The sequence below is a fragment of the Ornithorhynchus anatinus genome, chromosome 9 (assembly GCF_004115215.2).
Source record: "Ornithorhynchus anatinus isolate Pmale09 chromosome 9, mOrnAna1.pri.v4, whole genome shotgun sequence".
In the NCBI taxonomy this organism is placed as follows: Eukaryota; Metazoa; Chordata; class Mammalia; order Monotremata; family Ornithorhynchidae; genus Ornithorhynchus; species Ornithorhynchus anatinus.
In genome coordinates, this window is record NC_041736.1 from 54,990,043 (window position 1) to 55,013,599 (window position 23,557).

The following is a 23,557-nucleotide window of genomic DNA, read 5'->3' on the forward strand; positions in this document are numbered from 1 at the left end:
TGAAACCTTTGCCAGTCTTCTAGTTAGATATTTGTTTGTCGAAAGCAAGAGAGCAGAGGGAGTTCATCCGAGAACACATCTGTCCAGAAGTCAAAACTTCAGAAAAATGTGAACATCTCTCTGACTTAGTTTCTGTGATCTTAGGTACAGGAAACAAGGGCGGTTAGACTGTGAGCCAGAGGCATTTTTCTACATATTTCACAGGAGGGAAAAAAAAAAAAGTTTTGGGTGATGGAAAAGTAGAAATGGCACCCTTTAGTCCAATCAGCAAAAGGCCAAATTTGGAAACAACCGTGTTGGACACAGCTATTGCAGGACTCCTCTGAAACAGCAGCTCTGTCCTCCTGGGTTTCTCATTTTGAAATAACTGTTCTGTAAATGAATCTGCCTCCCTTCCAGACTGTCATCTGAGTACATTGGCGGGCTTTAATGCTCTGGAGCAGGATGCCAAAAACAGACATCCAGACTCAAGGAACTCCCCATCAGAACTTCCTCAACAGAGAGGACTAAGTTGTGAGAATGTAGTTTGTTTTACTACGATTACAAAGGGAGCAGTGAGAAAGTGTTATCCGGAGGGCAATAGCAGGAATGATCATTGACTTTCATGAGCTTCCTTGCCTTCTTTCCGTGTTAGTGGACGTTTATGGATCAGAAAGTTTGGCTCCCTCTGGAAAACCTAATCTTTTACATTCTTATAGCAAAACATGCCTCCCCACCTGACCATTTCCAAATGGAAAACTCTCAGTGCGTGCCTTGGTTCAGAGGCAGGAGCAAGGACATCTGAAAATGATGAAGATTTTTATTCGCACTTATTGGTGACCTCTGCCAGCCTTTGAGCTCCAACAGATGATGGGTCTCTTCTCATAAATGGTGGCCAAACCTCTGTCCAGTGACAAACATTTCCATCAATAGTAATGATTAGTGGGATTAGAGCCCAGGTCCTCCTGACTCCCAGGCCCCTTCTGTCTTTGTGACCTAGAACACCATCATCATCATCTATATTCTCTGAGCACCCACTGGACGTGAAGCTCCCCTGCTCCGACCTTCCCTATCTGTATCAGTTCCTCCTATCTATAATTTATTAAAGTGTCTCTCTCCCCTGCTAGATTGAGGGCACCTTGAGGGGAGGCAACATGTCTACTTAACTCCATTTTCATCTCCCAAGAGCTAAGGATAGTACCCTGCATTCAGTAGATGTTCCGTGAATGTGATCGATTGAATGATTGACCCAGAGTTGTCACCCCCACGATTGCACATCCACGGACACCCCGGCACGGTGGAGAGATCACAGGCCTGGGAGTCAGAAGTGCATGGATTCTAATCTCAGCTCTGCCACTTGTCGGGTGTGAGACCTTGGGCAAGTTGCTTCACTTCTCTGTGCCCCAGCTACCTCATCTGTAAAGTGCGGTTTGAGACTGTGAGCTCCGTGGGGGAAAGGACTAAATCCAACCTGATTTGCTGATTCCAACCCAGCAATTAGTAGAGAAGCAGCGTGGCTCAGTGGCAAGAGCCCGGGCTTGGAAGTCAGAGGTCATGGGTTTGAATTCTGGCTCTGCCACTTGTCAGCTGTGTGACTCTGGGCAAGTCACTTAACTTCTCTGTGCCTCAGTGACCTCATCTGTAAAATGGGGATTAACTGTGAGCCTCGCGTGGGACAACCTGATGACCCTGTATCTCCCCCAGGCCTTAGAACAGTGCTCTGCATATAGCAAGCGCTTAACAAATACCAACATTATCGATTAGACTGGAAGCCCGTCAAAGGGCAGGGACTGTCTTTGTTACCGATTTGTACATGCCAAGCGCTTAGTACAGTGCTCTGCACATAGGAAGCGCTCAATAAATACTATTGAATGAATGAATACAGTGCCTGCCACATAGTAAGCATTTAAATACCACAGTTATTATTATTATTATCCAATCCTAGGTGGGAGTTCTCCAGGGCTGACAAAAGTCCCAAATTCTGCCTGCATCTTAAGTAGCTCTCGTCTCCTTCTGCTGACAGATGGCTGTCTTCGGCATGGCTTGCTTGCTTCTAACATCGCTTCCCGGGCTGGATTGGTCAGCAGTGCCCTCGGGCTGATTTTCATTTGTATTTTCAGAAAGTGGGTATTATGCCCCTGAAATGCTGGAACTGACCTTATTTTAGACAATTTTATGTTTCACAAAAATCGACCCCCACCTGCCTTTATGACTCTGACTCAATTAGCTATTTCTGAAGAGCTCTCCAACATTTCAATGGAGCCATTTGCTACCAAGTGGACCCACCGGAAAGGGTGGTAATAATTCTGATATTTATTATGTACTTACTATGTGCCAAAGCTGGGAATATAGATACAGTGCAATCAGATCAGGCACAATCCCTGTCCCACAGGGACACAGGGACACACAATCTAAGAGGCAGGAAAAACCGGTATTTTTTAACCGTTACAGATGAGGAACCTGAGAGTCTGAGGAATTTGCCCAAAGCTTCACAGCAGGCGAGTAGTGGAGCCAGGAGTAGAGTCCACATCTCCTGACTCTCAGTCCTGTGCTTTTTCCACTAGATTGCATAGTCTCACAAGGGTGCAGATTGTTTATTGCCTACTGAATATTCAATATCGATTCCTATTTATTAGTCAACTTACATTTAAAATGGCACATATAGTCAGATTCAAAAAATAATGTACTTTTGTTATTATCCAGAGGTTGCTTGTGTGTGATTGTGAGTGGCAAAGGGATTGTAAAGTAGAATATAGCAGTGATTTGTGTGCAAAAAAATCACACAAACTTGAATTTTCCCTTAGTGAGAAACAGGGAAGGACTGAGCTTATTGGACTAAACTCGCCTCTCTCTGGGCCTTTGCCAGCAAGTGGAAAGGAGTCAGGAACCTAGAGGTCTGTGCTAACTTTGCCAGTGGTTGATTAAAATTAGTCCCTTTCCCTAAGAAGTCTGACCTTCCTCAAAGGCAGACCTGAGTCGACCTTACCTACTTACCAGGAAGGTCGGAGATGTGTTGAACATTCAATTAGGAAAAGTGAAAAAGTCTTTTGTGTCTCCTGCAGTGAAGTGCCAGATAAATCCAAGGTACCATTCTTATTCTCCTTTTATTCTACTTTGATTTTGATTATGTTGTTTACTGGCACGATTTTTTTGAATTTATTTATTTTGTCTTTGCCTTGAGATTGATCAAGCATTCATATTCATCGAGTGCTTACTGTGTGCAGAGCGGACACTAAGCAGTTGTGCAATATAGAGTCGGTAGGCTAATTCCCTGCTCACGATGAGCTTACAGTCTAGAGAGGGAGACAGACATTAATATAAATTACAGATATGTACACAAGTGCTGTGGGGCTGAGAGGGGGTGGTGAATAAAGAGTGCAAATCCAAGTGTAAGGGCGATGCAGAAGGGAGTTGAAGAAGAGGAAATAAGGCCCTGGTCAGGGAAAGCCTCTTGGAGGAGATATGCTTTTAATAAGGCTTTGAAGGTGGGGAGAGTGATCGTCTGTCAGATATGAAGAGGGAGGGCGTTCCAGAGAAGAGGCAGGCCGTGGGCTAGATGTCAGCGGTGAGATGGGTGAGATGTAGGTACAGTGAGTAGGTTGGCATTAGAAGAGCAAAGATCCTTCCTTCCCCTCCTTTTCTGACAGATCTGTTGTCAAGAAGAATGGTGGTAGGCAGGATTGATCCAATAGTGGCTTCCTTCAATCTACCTAGTTTTAGCTCCTGGTTGCTCTCTCTGTAAAGACTTTTATTCCTGTCTCCCCTGTTAGAATGGGAGAAGGTGACCAGATGTGTTTGAAAGCAGGTGCTTTTGAGTGAAAAGAAAGGAAATGATAAGAAATATTGAACTCTGGGAGAAAAATGTCCAGGTGGCCATATGCCCCAGCCTTCAACTGGGTTATGAGGTGTCAGCTTCCTCAGAGGAGAAGAGAGAGGCAACACAGTCTCTCTGGAGAGCTTTGAAGTCATCTAAAATCTCAGTTCTATTGAGGAGAAAGGCACAAACCCCCTGAAGCCAAATCTGGGTTTCCAAGTGCCCATTCTAAGTTAGCCAGAGCCTTGACTCCTTCTAATCCTCAGCCTTCACTTTTTTTGTGGAAGTGTGGCCAAGTTCTAACCCAGCCGGATGGTCCTCAGTCGTTAGGAAGTATTAATTCAGAAGCATGGTGGGGAGCAGGGGGAGGGATCAATAGGCCAGAGTGCCGCTCAGGCCAATCAGTAGCCATCAGTGGATCAGCCAATCCAAAGCCAACAGCCTTCTGACCCATCAGCAAGCAACAACCACGCCCATGTGAAAGCTTTTAAAAGTTGGAGCTGTGGGAGCCCCCAGCTTTCTGTTCTTCTTCACTGGGGTTTGTGGGAGCCATGGTCCCGAGAGAAGCTTCCTGCACTGTATTGAACACAGAGGGAATAATAATTGTACTTAAGTGTTTACCCTTTGCCAAGTAAAGTAGGTTTTCAGTTTCAGGTGTGTCAAAGCCACCCAAAATTAGGTTGATTGCTCCCTTAGAGAAACTGATGCTCAATCTGTGGTTCCAATAAGCAGGTAACCCTTTGTACTTCTTGATATCTTTGCAATTTAATGCTTCTTTTCTGGATAACTGCCAATGTGGTGGTTTTTTCTCCATCCCAGTACTTGAGTGTGTCAGCTGGGAGAAGGCTGTCCTTCCAAGTGACAAGTTTAGATCCTCTGTGGTTGGGGGGTTTTCTGTTGGGGGTGGGTGGGCAGGCATTTTGTATTTAAGAGAATCACAGAATTTACCTTGAACATTATGATATTCAACAGCCTCTCTCTTGAGAAGTATTTCAGTACTGTGGCTTATTGGAAAGTGTACAAGCCTGGGAGTAAGAAGGGCTGAGTTTTAATCTTGACTCCGCCTTTGCCTGTGGTGTGGCCTTGGGCAAGTCACTCAACTTTTCAGTGCCTTAGTTTCCTCATCTGTAAAATGGGGATAAAATCCTGTGCCCTCCTACTACGAGTCTCAGGTTGGACAAGGACTGATTATCTTGTCCCTGCCACGGTTCTTGGCAAATGGTAAACACTTAAGTACAATTATTATTCCCTTTGTGCTCAGTACAGTGCTTGGCACATGGTGCTTCATAATACCACAGTTAATATTTAGATGTATTCCTGCTGTAAGAGCATTTTGAGCATTTATTTCAGCGGTAGGAGACTCCCCTGCATGTTCCATTTTAATTAGTCTATTCCGAGAAACTGATCTTTTCAGACAAACAGCGCTGAGGGCTTGGAGAGGTAGTTTTATCCAACTAAAGAAGATCTCAGGACAGAGGGTATAGGCCAGATGATTCTAAGCCTGGTGGTCCTAATTTTGGTTGGTTGCGACACACCTGAGATGGATAGCCTACTTCAGACATTGTTATCCCTCCTGAACCCACTCGGAGAGGGAGATTGCAGGTGCAAACTCCTGAGACTCTTCTGGCTCTGATTACAGCCCTGACACACGTGCCCTCGGAGGAAAAAAAAAAAAAATTAGCAGAAAGACAAGAGTCTCCTGGTGAGTCTCCAGGGAAGAGATGCAGGTATGTACCTGAAGGGGAAGAGGGAGGTTGAGACTTCTGAGACAGAGAAGCGTTTCTGACCACGGGTCGCCTTAACTGATGATCTGTTGCTCCTCTTTGACTATTCATGTGTGACTTGGAGATCTGCGATTTTTTTTTTTTTGGCATTGGCCTCTCCTGAGTGCTAAATCCTTAAACGTGGTTCGGCAAATCAATTTCCCCCACGCTAATTTGCAAATGGGTATGCTAATATGCACTACTGGTGGCTGATTTTCATCAGGGGAAATAGTTGTGTATTCAAAATGGCAATACTCGGACCCTTAAAAGCGGTCGTTTCTCCAGCATGGCAGTTTAGGAGGGGACTCCTGTCTGTGCTGAAGGAAAATCCCCTTTCCAATCCTGAGAAAATGTTGTTTTGATGCAGTTCATTATTAAGTAAGAAAAAGCAATGTATTTGGTACAATATGAGTAAAATCATTTGGAGGAAACAGTGAAGTCTGGAGAAAAATAATCCCGGTGCTTTTAATAAAAGGATCTTCCCAGCAGAGAACTGCTCTATTTGCACACTCTGTATGGCTGTGGTTGAATGCTTAATCCCACCCTCTCTCACATGGATTATATATGAGTGTTTGTGCAAACATATATGTGTGTGATTGACTTAATCTTGAAGTTTTTCCTTACTTTTTTATCCAAATACATTTTTTGTACATAAAATAAACCTGATAATGAGTTTTCTTTCATGTATCCAGGTTTGTGTAAATAACATAGTCAACCTGCACATACACAAAAAGAAATCCACGCACAATTCCACTGGCAAATATAAGCAAGCTCGCACACATATGTTGGGGATTAATTTTGAAGCAATTTCAGTCACATATCTGTGTTTATGCATTTAGCAAATAATTAGTGGTCCTTTCATTCATTAGCAGAATATTTAAGGAGCTACTTGCAAATGTCCTTTCCCATCCATGGCTTGGTGGCCCTCCTGAGAAAGCAGAAAGGAAATGAGGTATGTCAGGTGAGAAGTAGTGGGGTGAAAAATTGGGAGAGGAACATAAGTCTGGTTTTGAGAAGAATCCCCTTCCAACACAAGTGATCTTCAGAGAGAAGGATTATTCTCCAGTGAATAATCAGACTGCCACGTGGAATGTCCATAAGCCTTAGTATTGCCATACACAAAATGGAGGGTCTGGGTATAGGATGTGACAGAGTCTTTGTTACCGGCATTTATCTATCAGTCAGTGGTATTTATTGAGTGCTTACTATGTGCAGAGCACTGGACTCAGCATTGGGAGAGTTCAGTACAACAGTGTTGGTAGATGTGTTCCCTGTCTACAAAGAGCTTCTAGTCCAGAGGGGTAAATGGACATTAATATAAATTATGGACACATTCACCGTTGCATTAATGAAGTGATTGACATTCGGATTTTTCTTGAATTCAATGGAAGTAACAGTAAAAGAATGTTCTAATGGGATTTTGGTATCCAAAATGAATTTCTTGGTCAAGCAAACTGAGGATAGGCCTTGCTCTTCTTTCGATGAATGTTGTTGATGCATAATTTCATTCCTAAAACTGATTAGCAAGATTTGTCATTCTGACATAGGATTTATTAATAATGGTGATGATGAAGGTATTGAGCGCATATCAGATTGTGAACTCCTTGAAGACCAAGAACAACATCTAATTCTCACCTCTGTATCATTTCCTAGTGTTCTGCTCACAGTCAGTGCTTAAATGCTATTTATACGTACCGTGTGGCAAGCAATGGGGAAGGTAGAAGATGAGCAGAATAGAAATGGTCCCTGTCCCACGTGGGGCTCAAAGTCCAAGAGAGAGAAAGAACAGGTATTTATATCACCATTTTCCAGCTGAGGAAATTGAGGTCAAGAAAAGTTAAGTCACCTTCCCCAGGTCACACAGCAAGCCAAGGGCAGAGATGGAACTACAATCCCGGTCTCCCTGCTCTCAGTTCCAAGCTCTTTCCACCAGGTTTCGTTGTCCACGACCCACCCAATGCCTGCCTCCCTGTCTTTGATGTTTGCCTGCATGGGTGGTCAGAGGGGCTTCTTGGGATGAAGGTTCTCTATTGCATTGTACTTTCCCAAGAGCTTAGTACAGAGCTCTGCACACAGTAAGCTCTCGATAAATATGATTGACTGGTGGCTCAGGCCCGCGCTGCCTGTTTTCCCTTTGTTCATCTCGGCGGCAATTTTGGAATGGGTCCATGGAAACCTGGCAAGGAGTGAGGGTTTTACCTGTTGAGGAGGGATCAAGAAAGAGGCTCCCCCCTTGTGTCAAGTCTGAAACACTTTCAAGGCCAATACAAGTTGAGAGCAGGCAGTTTAGTCTAGTGGATAGAGAATGGGGCTGGGAATCAGAAGGACCTGGGTCCTAAACCCAAGCGCTCAATAAATACGATTGAATGAATGAAATCCTGCCATTTGCCTGCTGTGTGACCTCGGGCCAGTCATTTAACTTCTCTGTACCTCAGTTGCCTCATCTGTAAAGTAGGGATTGCCAGTGAGCTCCATGTAGGACAGCGACCGTGTCCAACCTGATTAGCTTGTATGTACCCCAGTGCTTGGCTCACAGTGCTTATACCATTAAAAAAATTGCTTCCCCCATCTCCATCAGTTGCTGAAGACTGCCGGAAATTTCTTCTGATGTTATCACGTTGTCGGAGACCAGTTCAGGAGAGTTCTGATTTGGGATCACCTTCATCGCTCCCTTATCTCTAAGGAAAGGGTAGAATATTGACTTGTATTCCAAGCGTATGCCTCTTTTGGAGGAACCATTCCACCAGACCCCAGGGAGGAGGAGCAATGAGTTGCGTGTGCCTGGATGTCTTTATTTTTGGAGGAGGAACATTGATTTTCCTCCTAAACAGGTGTAGTCACAGCACGTGCTTTCCCCCAGCATAACCTGGGAGGGTTGTGGCATCCGTAGCTGAAGATGCTGGAGGGAGAACTTTCAGAGCCTCTCAGGTGCTGGCATTTCTGGAGTTGTGTGGCAGGGATGTAAGAATGGGGCTTTGCCAGTCCTTGAAGGCTAAGGAAAGTATGTGTGTGAGTATGAGAATGTGTGTGTTTGTGTTTTTATGTGTGTGTTTAATGGTGCTTACTTTATGGCAGACACCGTACAATCAGGATGGACACAGCCCATGTTCCATATAGGTGTTCACAGTCTTAATCATTATTTTACAGATGGTTACTGAGGTCCACAGAATAATAATAATAATATTCCTTAAGCGCTTACTATGTGCCAAGCACTGTTTTAAGCACTAGGATAGATGCAAGGCAATCAGGTTGTCCCACGTAGGGCTCACAGTCTTAAACCCCATTTTACAGACGAGGTAACTGAGGCACAGAGAAGTTTAGTGACTTGGCCAAAGTCACACAGCTCATAAGTGGCAGAGCCGGGATTAGAACCCACATCCTCTGACTCCCAAGCCCGTGCTCTTCCCACTAGGCCACGCTGCTTCTCTTCTCGGAGAAGTCAAATGACTTGCCAAAGGTCCCATAGTAGACAGGTGGTGGAGCTGGTATCAGAACCCAAGTCCTTCTGACTCCCAGGCCAGTGCTCTATCCCCTTGGCCAAGGGGGCGGTGGGTGGGTGTGGGTATGTGTATATGCACATGAGAGTTTCTGTATTCTCTTCTTCCTCTTACCTGTAATTTATTTCATGCCTACTTTCCCCTCTTGCTTTTAAGCTCCTCGAGGTAAAAGATCAAATAAGATTGGGCGCAGTCTCTTTAGCATGGTTTAGTGGAAAGAGCCCAGGCTTGGGAGTCAGAGGTCTTGGGTTCTAATCTCGACTCTGCCACTTATCAACTGTGTGACTCTGGGCAAGTCACTTAACTTCTCTGGGCCTCAGTTACCTCATCTGTAAAATGGGGATTAAGACTGTGAGCCCCATGAGGGACAACTTGATTACTTTGTATCTGCCCCAGTGCTTAGTATAGTGCTTGACACATAGTAAGCGCTTAACAAATGCCATTATTATTATTCCCCTCTCCCCCCCACTGGGCTCACGGTCTGAGAGATTTTACAGATGAGGGAACCGAGGCCCAGAGATGGTAAGTGCCTTCCCCGAGGTCACACAGCAGGGAGAGCTGTGTCACTGGAACCTAGGTATCCCCCACACTCTCTCCGTGAGGAAGAGACCAAAAAGGAGACAACATTCCCTGACCCCAGGAGCAGAAATGAAAGGCCTGGGCTGCAGACAGCTGAATTTCTTAGAACTGAATGTAGCAGGGAGCTGGGGGGCAAGACAAGTGCTAGAGAAATCCTCCAGGCCCGCTGGCAGTTCCTCTGCTTGAGCTGAACACGGGAAAGGAACTGAGAAGTAGCTGTTTTTCTGTGTAGATGGAGGATCTGTGGGCAAACCTCCATCGAGGGTGTGACGAGCCTCCTTCCTGTGACTTATCCTCATTACCCTTATCAGAAACATGACTGCTAACACCGTTTCCCCTAAACGTTCATTATCTTCCAAATTAGCTCAGCCACAGGTGAGGAAAGGTTATAAGGCAGTCTTTTCTGAGAGGGGTTTTTTTTAAATATATAATTATGTGCTCCTATCTCCATTTTCATTCAAGGACCCAGCACATTGCCAACATCCCACTATGGGTAGGATGGGCCCAAACTAGCAAGTATCAGCTGCTTATGATTTGTTTGTGTTTGCTACTGATTTCCACACAATGACTCAGGGAATAGATGCCTTACAGAAGAAGGCCATTTAAAAGTTTACGTGGCCCACTGGAAGGAGAATGGGCTTGGGAGTCAGAGGACCTGGTTTTGAATTCTGATCTACCACTTGTTTGCAGTGTGACCTGGGGCAAGTCACTTTACATCCATTCATTCAATTGCATTTATTGAGCGCTTACTGTGTGCAGAGCGCCCTACTAAGCGTCTGGACAGTGCAATTCAGCAATAGAGACAATCCCTGCCCATACCGGGCTTGCAGACTAGAAGAGGGGCGGCAGATGTCAAAAGTAAACAGGCATCAATATAAATAAATAGAATTATAGATATAGACATATCAAAACAAGGAAACAGGCATCAGTATAAATAGAATTTTAGATATGTACATTTATACACAAGTGCTGTGGGATAGGGAGAGGGGGTAGAGCAAAGGGAGCGAGTCAAGATGACGCGAGGAGGAGGAGCTGAGGAAAATGGGGGCTTAGTCTGGGAAGGCCTCTTAGAGGAGGTGAGTCTTCTGGAGGGCTTTGAAGGGGAAGTGAGATTGGCGGAGTTGAGGAGGGAGGGCGTTCCAGGCCAGAGGTAGGATGTAGAAGCAGCGTGGCTCAGTGGAAAGAGCATGAGCTTTGGAGTCAGAGTTCATGAGTTTGAATTCCAGCTCTGCCACTTGTCAGCTGTGTGACTGTGGGCAAGTCATTTAACTTCTCTGGGCCTCAGTTTCCTCATCTGTAAAATGAGGATTAAGACTGTGAGCCCCATATGGGACAACCTGATTCCCCCGTGTCTCCCCCAGCGCTTAGAACAGTGCCCTGCACATAGTAAGCGCTTAACAAATACCAACATTATTATTATTATGTAGGCCAGGGGTTAACAGCGGGACAGGTGAGAATGAGGCACAGTGAGAAGGTTAGCGGAACCAGAGGAACCGAGTGTGTGGGCTGGGTTGTAGAAGGAGAAAAGGGAGGTGAGATAAGAAGGGGCAAGGTGATGGAGAGCTATGAAGCCAGTGGTGGGGAGTTTTGGTTTGATACAGTGGTTGATAGGCAACCATGGGAGTTTTTTGAAGAGGGGGGTGACTTCTCTGTGCCACAGTTTCCTCATCTGTAAAATGGGGATTCAAACCTGTTCTCCCTCCCTATATGACTGTGAATCCCAAGTGGACCAGTGACTGGGTCCAACCTGAGTACAGAGAAAGTACATAACACAGTACATTGATATTCACCCCGCCCCACCATGTACCTAATCCAGCTGTAATTTATTTTAATGTTTGTCTCCCCCTCTAATCTGTAAACTCCTTGTAGGCAGGGATCATGTTTACCTACTCTACTGTATTATCTCCCAAGTGCTCAGTAAATATCATTGATTAAACTAAAACCACAGTTATTATTGACCGGTGTGGCAATTTCTTTCAAGATTGTGTCTTCATGGCATTTTTTGTGTGTGTGTGTGTGTGTGTGTGTGTGTGTGTCCATCTCCATATCTATGACTTTCCAAGCAGTTCATGGGCAGAGTTGAATTTTCCCGGAATCGCTTAGGTACTTTAAGGCTCCAAGAAGTGCCCAGTTCTCCAGATGGCAAGTGAGGGGTTAATGTTGTGTCCCCTTTGCCCACCGGAATGCTGACGGCCTTGTTTTGGTTTGACGCTGCCCGTTTGAAGAAAGCATATCCCTGACCTTCTGCCAGAGAGACGGATGACAAGGACGGTCTGCACTAACCTTGACATTCACCAGGGTAAATGTCTTTTCTTCACAAGTAGTCGGCAAACAAGGAGAGCCGGTCAGGAGCTAATGAATCTGTACCTGAAACAAACTGAACAACAGTTGTACCTTTAGAAACAGAAAAGGGGTCTTTTGAGGGGCAGCCCCAGATGGAGTTCAGAGGCGGGTGGGGGGGAGGGAGAAGTGGGTTAACTCGCTGGAGTCAGGTGGTCAGTCAGTGGTATGTCCTAAGCACCTCCTGGAGGCTGGGCACTGTACTGAGCACTTGGGAGAGAGAAGCAGCTTGGCTTAGTGGATAGAGCACGGGCCTGGGAGTTGGAATGTCATGGGTTCCAATTCCGGCTTAGCCACGTATCTGCTGTGTGACCTTGGGTAAGTCACTTAACTTTTCTGGGCTTCGGTTCCTTCATCTGTAAAATGGGGATTGAGCATGCATCCCATGTGGGACAGGGACTGTGTCCAGCCTGATTAACTTGTATCTACCCCAGGGCTTAGAACAGTGCTTGGCACATAATAAGCTCTTAACAAGTACCTTAATTATTATTATTATTGTTATACTAGAGCTCTCCAAAGGCAAGTACTTCAGAAATAAAGGCCATGGCCCCTGCCCTCAGGGAATTTACAATCTATCTTTAGTAGAGCAGGGACAGTGTTTGATCTGCATACGCTTATCTATACCAGTGCTTAGTATCAGTCAAAGCTATTTATTGACCCCTTACTGTGTGCAGAGCAGTGAATTAAGGGCTTGGGAAAGTGCGCTATAATAGAGTTGCTGGCACGATTCTGGCCCTCGAGGAGCTTAAATTTTACAGGACAGAGCTTGGCACAGAATCAGCATTTAAATACCATAGTGATTATTCTCATTATTAATAGGTAGGTAGAACACCATCAGCTATTGATATTGATTTACCTAACCGTGGAGGATGCAGATACATATTGCTCAGGGTGGTGGAAATCTAGATGAAGGCCAAAGTTGGGAACAAGTAGAAACTGCTGAGATTGACTGTTGAATGACTGGACTTGGCCAAGGGGATGGGGAGGGGGAGAGGTTGATCTGGGAGGGCTTCCTGGAGGAGGTGAGTCATTGGTGAGAGCTATGGCCTAGTGGTTTTCAAGAGGGAGTGTGTTCTAGGTTGGGGTAGGTGGGCAGAGAGAGCATGCAAGGGGGTGGCACAATAGTAATCAAAATTATGGCATTTATTGTTTATTATTTACAAAAAAAACCCAAAACTGTACTAAGCACCAGGATAGATACAGCACCATAAAATCAGTCAGTGCCTGTCCCAAATGGGGCTCAGTCTAATTGGGAGAGAGAACAGGTGTACAAACCCCATTTTACCAATGAGGGAACTAAGGCAGAGAGAAGTTGCAACTTCACCAGAGTCACACAGCAGGTGAGTAGAGGAGTCAGGATTAGAACTCAGGTCTTACTAGTCCTAGGTCTGTGCTCTTTCCAATCAAGGCCACACCGAGGGGGATAAGCCTGATGAGCCTGGGCCACCCGGGGGGAGGACCGGGTGGATGAATAGAATGTCAGAGGCTTAATGACCTGGGAGAAACTCGTTTCCGGGCGGACTGATTTTTCTGAGCTGCATAATCAGTGGTATTTATTGAGCACTTATTTCATACAAACTAGACACATTCCCTGCCCACAAGGAGCTTACAGTCTAGAGGAGAAGACAGACATTAAAGTGAATTATGGATATCCCCATAAGTGCTATGGGGCTGATTGGGGAGGTAAGTATTAAGTGCTTTGAAGGGTACAGATCCAAATGCCTGAGACCTTGAGGAATGAGGGAATAGGTGGTGGAGAGGGTTTTCTAGTTAACTGGAACATGCTTTTGGCCTCAGGACTGGCTGGCTTTTACATGAGCTGTTCAAACGTGCCACTATTCCATGAGCTATTGGAACATGCCATCTGGCTCTGGCTGAATCAACTAACGGTATTTATTGAGGGCTTACTGTGGGCAGAGCACAGTACTAAGCACTTGGGAGACTGCAACGGATTTCAGTGGTGGTTGAGTGCTTACTCTGTGCGGGGCATCGTACTAAACCCTTGGGAGTGCAGGTAGACACAGTTCCTGCCAGCAAGGAGTTTACAGTCTAACAGAATAGAGGGGAAAAACTTCTGGACTGACCCCCCTACCTCACCTCGTTGCTCTCTTAATACAACTCAGACCACCCACTTTACACCTATAGTGCCATCTTCTTCTCTGTCTCTGCCAACATCTTGCCTCTGGTCTGAAAAGCCCTCCCTCTTCATACCGACAGACTTTTTACTCGCCACACCTTCAAAGCCTTATTGAAGGCTCATTGGGAAACAGCGTGGCTCAGTGGAAAGAGCCTGGGCTTCGGGGTCAGAGGTCATGGGTTCGACTCTCGGCTCTGCCACTTGTCAGCTGTGTGACTGTGGGCAAGTCACTTAACGTCACTGTGTGCCTCAGTTACCTCATCTGTCAAATGGGGATTAACTGTGAGCCTCACGTGGGACAACCTGATTACCCTGTATCTCCCCCAGCGCTTAGAACAGTGCTCTGCACATAGTAAGTCCTTAACAAATAGCAACATTATTATCATTATTATCTCCTCCGAGAGGCCTTCCCTGCTTAAGCTCTCATTTTCTCTTTCCCACTCCCTTTTTCTGTTGCCCCGACTTGCTCCCGTTTTTCACCACAGCACTTAGGTATATGTCTTTAACAATAATTCACATTAATGTCTGTCTCTTCCTCTAGACTGTATTCATTCAATTGTATTTACTGAGAGCTTAATGTGTGCAAAAGACTGTACTAAACACTTGGGAGAGTATAGTACAACAAGAAACAGACACATTCCCTGCCCACATTCCCTCATCGAGAGGGGGAGACAGACATTAATATAAATGAATAAATTACAGTAAGCTCACGTAGGCAGGTAAAGTGTCTATCAACTCTGTTATGTTGTTGTCTTGTACTCTCTCAAGCACTCTGCACACAGTAAGCTCTCAATAAATGATTCGACAAGGGCCACACATAACGCATGTACTTTCCGTGCCTTGAAGAAACAGAAAATCCGCTGGGCATCAGAAGCCAAGCTCCCAGGGAGAGGGGCTGTCTACAGTGAGGGTGGTAATATTTCACCTCCCCCCACCCCCGCCCCAACTGTTTCCCAGTAGAGCGTTTTCCATTTGAGATTTGAGGATTTGCGGGCAGAACAGCTCCACAATCCAGTAAAGGTCAGAGTAAATATCAGACAATTAAACAGCACCTTAATCATGAGCATAACGTCGATGGAGGACCCACCATTCTTTCCATCCCAAAGTGCAGTGTGGCCCCCTTCTTTAGGTCCAGAACTGAGAGCCTGATAGTGACTTATCCTCTTGACTGTTTTTTCAAAAGCCATTTTTCTGACCATTTTTCCTTCATCTCCCAAGTGCCCCAGGGCAGATGGAAACCTCTCCAACTGCCTCTAGACTGGACTTTTCTACCCAAGTTCCCCTCTGGGTCTCTGCTTCCCTGAAGATCCTGCTCACTTCCCCCTTCTTCACCCCCATGATCCTAATCTCTTTGTTAAATAAGACACCTTGGAAGCACTTTGCTTGTAAAGTAAGTACTTGATGGAGGAAAACATACTTGTGTTTTTAGGGTGGCACTGTGGTTTGGGGTTAATGAATGCGTGTTGTCCGTGATAAGCAGGTCATTCCTGACTGAGCCTCACCACAAACTTCTCCTTTCCTATCACACTGGCAGCTGTCTGCAAACGGTCAGGCACCCTTAAAGCCCTTCAGGGAACGTGAATCTTTTTGTTTCTTTTTTTTTAGATAGAACATTTGTAGTTAAAGTTAAAAAAAAAACCCTCTCCTTGCATTTTCTTTTTCTGTTTACTCCCTTTGAAATGTAACAGTGCTTCCTAGGAATTAGGAAACTGCTGGACAATGCTGGTGTTTTCCTTAGGGCAGTGAGGTTTGAGGAGCAGTGTGGCTTATTGGAAAGACTGCAGATCTGGCTGTCAGAGAACCTGGGTTCTAATCCCGGTTCCACCACTTCCCTGCTGTGACCTTGGGCAAGACACTTAATTTCTATGTGCCTCAGTTTCCTCATGGGTAAAATGGGGATTCAATCCCTATTTTCCTTCCGATTTAGCCTGTGAGGCCCAAGTAAGACAGGGACTAGGTCGACCTGATTAAATTGTGCCTACTCCAGTGTTTAGAATAGTGTTTGACACATGGTAAGCATTCAACAACTACTGCTTAAAAAGATGAAAAAAAGGCCTGCATTTGATACTGATCCAGCCCCTGCTTCAGTTAATGTTCCTCCCCTGTAATAAATCATTTATGGAACACAGTGTGTAGAGCACTGTACTAAGCAGCGGTGCCTCTGGAAAGAGCACCGACCTGGGAATCAGAAGGACCTGGGTTTTAATCCTGGCTCAGCCACTTGTCTGCTGTGTGAACTTGGGCAAGTGACTTCACTGCTCTCTGCCTCAGTTATCTCATCTGTAAAATGGGGATTAAGACTATGAGCTCCATGTGAAACAGGGGTTGTGTCCAACCTGATTAGCTTGTATCTCCCCCAGCGCTTAGTACAGAGCCTGGAGCTAGTATGTGTTTAACAGACACCACAAAAAAAATAAAAGATAACAGGGCTATAAATGTTTTGAGACTTCATCTAGTCTATCCAGAGAAGCAGCGTGGCTCAGTGGAAAGAGCACGGGCTTGGGAGTCAGAGGTCACGGGTTCTAATCCCGGCTCTGCCGCTAGTCAGCCGTGTGACCTTGGGCAAGTCATTTAACTTCGCTGTGCCTCAGTTACCTTTTCTGTCAAATGGGGATTAAAACTGTGAGCCCCACGTGGGACAACCTGTTCACCTTGTATCCCCCAGTGCTTAGAACAGTGCTTTGCACGTAGTAAGTGCTTAACAAATACCACAATTTTTATTTATTCCCCTAATGTCAACATATGAGAGAGAGTGAGGCTAAGTAGAGAGGTACGAAATAATGGATATCCTCATTGTCATCATCTTCACTGAAGCTTTTTATTTTGGCTTCCGGGTCATCTTCATTGACAAGCTGAGAAACTGTGATCTTGGACACTCAGATGCATAATAATAGCCATATCTGTTAAGTGCTTACCATGTGCCAGGCACTGCTCTAAGTAATAATGTTGGTATTTGGTAAGCGCTTACTATGTGCAGAGCACTGTTCTAAGCGCTGGGGTAGATACAGGGTAATCAGGTTGTCCCACGTGAGGCTCACAGTTAATCCCCATTTGACAGATAAGGTAACTGAGGCCCAGAGAAGTGAAGTGACTTGCCCACAGTCACACAGCTGACAATGGCAGAGCCGGGAGTCAAACCCATGACCTCTGACTCCGAAGCCCAGGCTCTTTCCACTGAGCCATGCTGCTTCCGTGCTGGAGTAGAGACAAGATAATCGGGTTGGACCCAATCCCTGTCCCACAGAGCATTCAGCCTTAATCCCCATTTGACAGATGAGGGAACTGAGGCCCAGAATTTCCACAGGGATCAATGCATTTGGGGCTGAAAGAGAAACAAGCATAAGGGTGAGGAAACGGTGGTTATGCACAGTTAAAGCCCCGGAAGACCCGTGAGTCACAGCTGATCAAAAGTTGAAGACAAGTCAACAATACAGCTGTTTCAACAAAAGAGCCAAAGTGCCCCTGGGAAACACCTACAGAATTATGGCTGGGAGCGTCAGATCGAAATCCTTCTGTTCTTCTCGGCGCTAGTCAGGACCTCATTGGAATACTGGATTCGGTTCTAGGGATGACACTTTACAGATCTATGTATTTTTGCCTTTATGTTGTCTTAAAGTTTGGCCTCATCTTTCCTTACTTGTCTGGCTCTCTCCAATCTCCTATCCTCCTGCTTCTATTTTTAGATTGTGAGCTCCCTGAAAGTCAGGGACCATGCCTAATTTCTAGGTCTGTATTCTTTCCCAGAGCTGAGTCCAGTGCTTTGCACACAGATGCTTGAAAATACAATTACTATTAACTACTCCCCTCAGAACAGGGAAAGCTGCCTCACCTCTAACTCCATAGTTATTTTTCCCCATCTCTTGAATTATTATTGTTGTTAAATTTTTAAAGTTTTTGCCGTGTGCCAAGCCCCAAGGAAGAAACAAGTTAATCAGGTCAGACACAATCCCTGTCCCAAATGGGGCAGGAGAACGATCATGCACTGAATCCCCATTTTACAGAAGAGAAATTGAGACATAGAGAAATTGACTTGCCCAAGGTCACACAGCAGACAAGTGGCGGAACCTGGATTAGGACCCAGGTCCTCTGACTCCCAGGCACATGCTCCTTCTACTAGGCCACGCTGCTCCTCAAATCAAAGGTAGCAAGAAAGCAGTTCTGTTCATCTATGTTTACCTCACTATTTTTTTATTCAACACATTTTCATCCAGATGCCATTTTTTTCTCCACTTTCTAAACCATTGACCACAGGTTTTTTTGTTTATTTTTTTATCGATGCCCCAAAAGTAGACTCACCATGGAGAGTGGAGATCAATGAAGAGATGGAGTTTTACCTCTCTGGGGGACCCAGCCTCTTTCTTCAGAAGAACTAAAAGCAGTTCACAATAGCTCATTAAGGGGGAGCTGCAAATGGCATAAAACTAAACTTCTAAAACCTAATGGTCGAAGCTCCCGAAATGAAATCGTCAATAATCTCCGTGATCCGGGGCGGAGGGGGAGGAAAGAAAAAAAAAATCAGGGTAGGTCACGGCATGTTTCCCGACAGATTAGCTAGACCGTGATGAAGGAAAGTAAATTTTTGGGGGTGGTGAATATTCGTATTGCTGTTTTGGGGGAGTTCACCTCTCAGCAGGCCTAGCCCTCTGTCCATTCCTCTTGCTGTTCCTCTTGTCCATTCCTCTAGCCCTCTGTCCATTCCTCTTGCTTCCTGTTTCCCCGTGGCATCTGGTATAGAAATGAAAGAGCACACCATAGGGGCTGCTAGGCGATGTGATCTCCAATGGGACCTGAGGGAGAGCAAATTTTTAATACCCTCCTAGATAAAGGTAAAAACAGAGGCTAGTGGTATGTTTGGGCAAGGATTAGTGTTTGATGTAAGGGTTAGAATTAAGATGAAAGGAAAGTATAGGTGTTGATTGAATGTGCTGACCCTGGTTTGTTATTGAATTGGTGGATTTTTTGGTGTTTTTGGTCACTGAGCCCAGAGTGCTAAGTACTCTTTTGGGAGCTCCTGTAGACTGTGAACTCCTTATGGGCAGGGAATGTACCTGCTAATTCTATTCTATTGTATTCTCCTAACTGCTCAATACAGTGCTTTGTACCTCGTGAACACTCAATATCATTGATTGGTACAAGCAGAAGCACAAGACACAGATTCTCTGACCTCAAGGAGATGAAAATCTAAGGGAGGGGAGGCAGGAAAACAGAACACATTTTTAAATAGCAGGAGTAGGAGGTAGAACACGTATTTCCCAGAGCACAGGCCTGGGAGTCAGAAGACCTGGGTTCTAATCCTGACTGTCTCGTTTCAGCTGTGTGACCGTGGCCAAGTCACTTAACTTCTCTGGGCTTCAGTCCCTTCATTTGCAAAATGGGGGTTCAATACCGTCTCTCCCTGTTACATAAACTGAGACCCACGTGGGACTTGATTATCTTGTATCTACCCAGTGATTAATACAGTGCTCAACCCACAGTAAGAGTTACAAATACTATTATCATTAATAATAATATTATTCTTGACTGGCTTTTTTATTTTAACTGCCCAACCTCCCTGCACTTTGGCTTCCTGCTGCTGATACCTAAAGCTCGAAAGGATGTTTGTATTTGCAGAAACCTGGAAAGGGAGTGCAAGGATTCCAGTGTAGTGATGGGTGATGGTGGGAAATCTTAGGTGGTCCTCCTCCTCTTCCTCCTGCTGCTGCTATTAGGAAATGTCTCTCGTTCCTAGTCCACAGAAGGTTCTTGTGTGACACAATCAGCACAGTGCTCTGCACATAGTAAGCCCTCAGTAAATGCCAATAATCATTAAAATAGATGACCTTTTATGGAAAAGGAATAGAAACCGGAGATCTGATTAAAAACCAGGAAAGACTTGGAGTGTGGAGGAGACGACTTCTTCTGGAACCTCCGGAATAACCCAGTGTATCATTTTTCACTTTTGAATGAGGACGTTAGAAAAATACGCTTACCAAGACGACCTTCCTCCATTCTGAGTGGAATTCCACCAGGCTATTCACTTAATTTTTTCTGTTTTGAAACCCAAAGCCAAAGGGAATGAAAGGGGGCAGGCACAGTAGCCGCAGAAGAAAAGGGAAAGAAAGCAAAGTGAAATGTACAAGAGTTTGTGAGTCCCTGCTGCACCTGGCTGCAGAGAGGTCATTGGTGGGTCAATCTGTCCTTCTCTGCAGAGCTTTGTTATTCATCCACATCACTCTGTTACAGTTCCAGGGATCAGCTCCTCAGCTCAGCGCCGGAGTGCCGGCCTGGAGATTGTAAAGGAACAGAATTTTGTTTATTCCATGTTTTATATGGGCTTATTTCATCCGACTTAAAGGGCGATCTTGCTTGCGGCTAACTCTCATTTGCACATCACCCCACCTTTCCGTTTTAGCACCGTTTCTTCTTGCTCTCCCATTAGTATTCCAAAGTTTTGCCATTTCCCCCTCTGTCTCCCTCCCTTCCTCCTTCCCTCCCTCTCTCCCTCTCTTTGGACGGAGAATAGGATCAGCTGATCTGTAGATGGTCTCTGAAGCCGTGTCTACCAGCGCCGCTAAAGCATCAGTTCACATCCACAAGGGATTTTTCTTTCCTAAGGAAAAAACAGTGCATCCCCGGGATGTCAGATTCAGCCGCCTGTCAGTTCTTAGCTGCACCCGGGGACAAAACTTCTGCTTCCGCTCTTGTCTCTGCATCTGTCTCTCTGTCTCTGTGGCGGTCTCTGCAACTAGTATGATTGATGCGTTTTTGGCTACATCGGTCTAATTTATTGCTATCAAATTATGGGGACTTCCCTGTCCGAATATGTCGCAATGTGGGAAGCAACCTGGCGGAATGGATACAGCAGGGGCCTGAGAGTCAGAAGGTCGTTGGTTCTAATCGTGGCTCTGCTCCTCTGCCTTGTGACCTTGGGCAAGTCACCTCCCGTCCGTGTGCCTCGGTTACCTCATCTGTCAAATGGGGATGGAGCCATTTTACGTGCTTGTGTATAAGAATTGAACATGTGTCTGAACACACACACGTATATGGAATATATTAGGTGATGTGTGAATACATATTCAACATAAATGTACGTGTCAGTCAATAGTATTTGAGTGCTTACTGTGTATAGGGCACCGTACTAAGTGCTTGGGAGACAGCGTGGCTTAGTGGAAAGAGCCTGGTCTTGGGAGTCAGAGGTCATGGGTTCTAATCCTGGCTCTGCCACTTCTCTTCTGTGTGACTTTGGTCAAGTCACTTAACTTCTCTGAGCCTCAGTTACCTCATCTGTAAAATGAGGATGAAGACTGGGACAACATGATTAGCTTGTATCTATACCAGCGCTTAGAACAGTGCTTGGCACGTAGTAAGCACTTAACAAATACCATCATTTAGTTTTATTTTTTAACAACACAACAGTACAGCAAACACATTTCCTGCCCAGAGTGAGCTTACAGTCTAGTGGATAGAACACGGGACTGGGAGTAAGAAGATCAAGGGTTCTAATCCCGGCTCCACCACTCGGCTGCTGGCCGACCTTGGGCAAGTCACTTTACTTCTCTTTGCCTGTCACCTCAACTGTAAAATGGAGATTGAGATTGTGAGCCCCATGTGGGACAGGGACTGTGTCCAACCCGATTTGCTTGTATCCACCCCAGCGTTGGCACATGGTAAGCGCTTAACAAATACCATAGTTATTATTATGATTAGAGGGCTGTGTGCTCAGTCTTTATATTCCATATGTACTCTTCATTATATTCCATGTAATAATAATGTTGGTATTTGTTAAGTGCTTACTATGTGCCGAGCACTGTTCTAAGTGCTGGGGTAGACATAGGGGAATCAGGTTGTCCCACGTGGGGCTCACAGTCTTAATCCCCATTTTACAGATGAGGGAACTGAGGCACAGAGAAGTTAAGTGACTCGCCCACAGTCACACAGCCGACAAGTGGCAGAGCTGGGATTCGAACTCATGAGTCCTGACTCCAAAGCCCGTGCTCTTTCCACTCAGCCACGCTGCTTCTCTGTGTATACCCTCAACTAATTGGTATTTACTGAGTGCTTACCGGGCGAAGATCACACTATTGAGTGCTTGGGGGAGTGCAGTGCAATAGAATTGGTAGACACAATCCTTGCCCTCAAGGAGCTTCCAAACCAAGTGGTCTCTGACTACTGGATAAAACTTTCCTTGCCCCCTATTGATTGATTTATTGATTTGTGCATTTTTAAAAATTTAACTGGGTGTGTGTTTCTCTGAGGACACTTTCCTTGCCTTCCTGTGGAGCTCTTAGGGGATTGTGGAGGATTGAGACTGTGACCTCTACCAGGGACAGGGACTTGTACAACCCGATTCACTCTTATCAACCCCGGTGCTTAATACAGTGCCTGGCACATAGTAAGCGCTTTACAAATACCATAATTATTACCTATTATTCTAAACAAAACGTGTAGTGAAATCACGCGTTATGGTAGAACCGAATGTGCCCTCGTGCCAGGCACTTAGACATGCTGTGGTACCACCCAGGTCCTCAAAAAACAGAATCGAAAGTGCACTGGCCTCTCTTGTGAAGAGTGGCTATGAAATATATTCAAGACCCTTGAATACCACTGGGTGCCGTACCCTCTACGAAACCCTCGCAAAAGTGAAAAAGAAGCATGAGAGATAGTCTCTGCCCCTAATGAGTTTAAGCTCTGAAGATGCTTCTTAACTACTCCTAGAAACAGGGAATCTTTGATATTGCTTTTGCCTTTTCGATGAAATGTTGCTTATTGCAACCCTAAAGCTAGGTTCCCTATATTCAGGTTTAAATCTAAATATAAGGATGAATTACCTAAAGAGGCACTGGTGCAATATTCAGATACTTTTGATATTGTCCCTGGGCTTCTTCTTTGGCGTACCAAACTTCATTAGTCTGAGAAGGTGGTAACCGCGGATACTTACACAACCTGTACTGTTGTTTCGGCCCAGCGTACCATGATGGCGGAGGCATCCAATTGGAAAATGTTTTCCAATCTACCAGATGGGGAATGCCTTAAACCTCTGGTAAGCCAAGTGTCCCTTTGGTCCAAAGTTGTGGCAATGTTTATATTCGGGAAGGAGTAAAAAGTTACAACTGGCCCTTGCCTCCAGCCTCGTACACCAGCCTTTGCTAATGTATATCTGTCCTTTTATTGATTTGTCCTTTTTATCTTTTTAATGTAATCGGGCGTGTGTTTCTCTGAGAACGCCAGGTATCGTCAACACACCAACTCTTCCATTCTAAAACAAAGCCATTTAACGAGGTAACGGTGCGAGCCAAACCCAAGCACCAGATCCTCTTGTTTAGGTGAGGTCAGGAGACGCAGAAACACCGAAGAGGGTAGGAGCCATGGGGACAGTGGGGTGGATATCGTGTTCCCAACCCTCGGATCCAGGGTCCCGGATTGTCACCCCCTTCACCCTCATTATCCACCATTGTTGTACCAGACACGC

General features: G+C 45.4%; 1 long non-coding RNA gene across 1 annotated transcript in view; it reads left to right on the top strand.

The window, feature by feature from the left end:
• The first annotated feature begins 4,300 nt into the window (after positions 1–4,300).
• The window catches only part of LOC103171196, a 119,350-nt gene continuing 100,093 nt past the window's right edge, over positions 4,301–23,557 (top strand). The window contains exons 1-2 of the long non-coding RNA XR_486644.3: positions 4,301–4,525; positions 5,433–5,520. This is a non-coding gene — a long non-coding RNA (uncharacterized LOC103171196). The remainder of the gene's footprint in view (positions 4,526–5,432; positions 5,521–23,557) is intronic.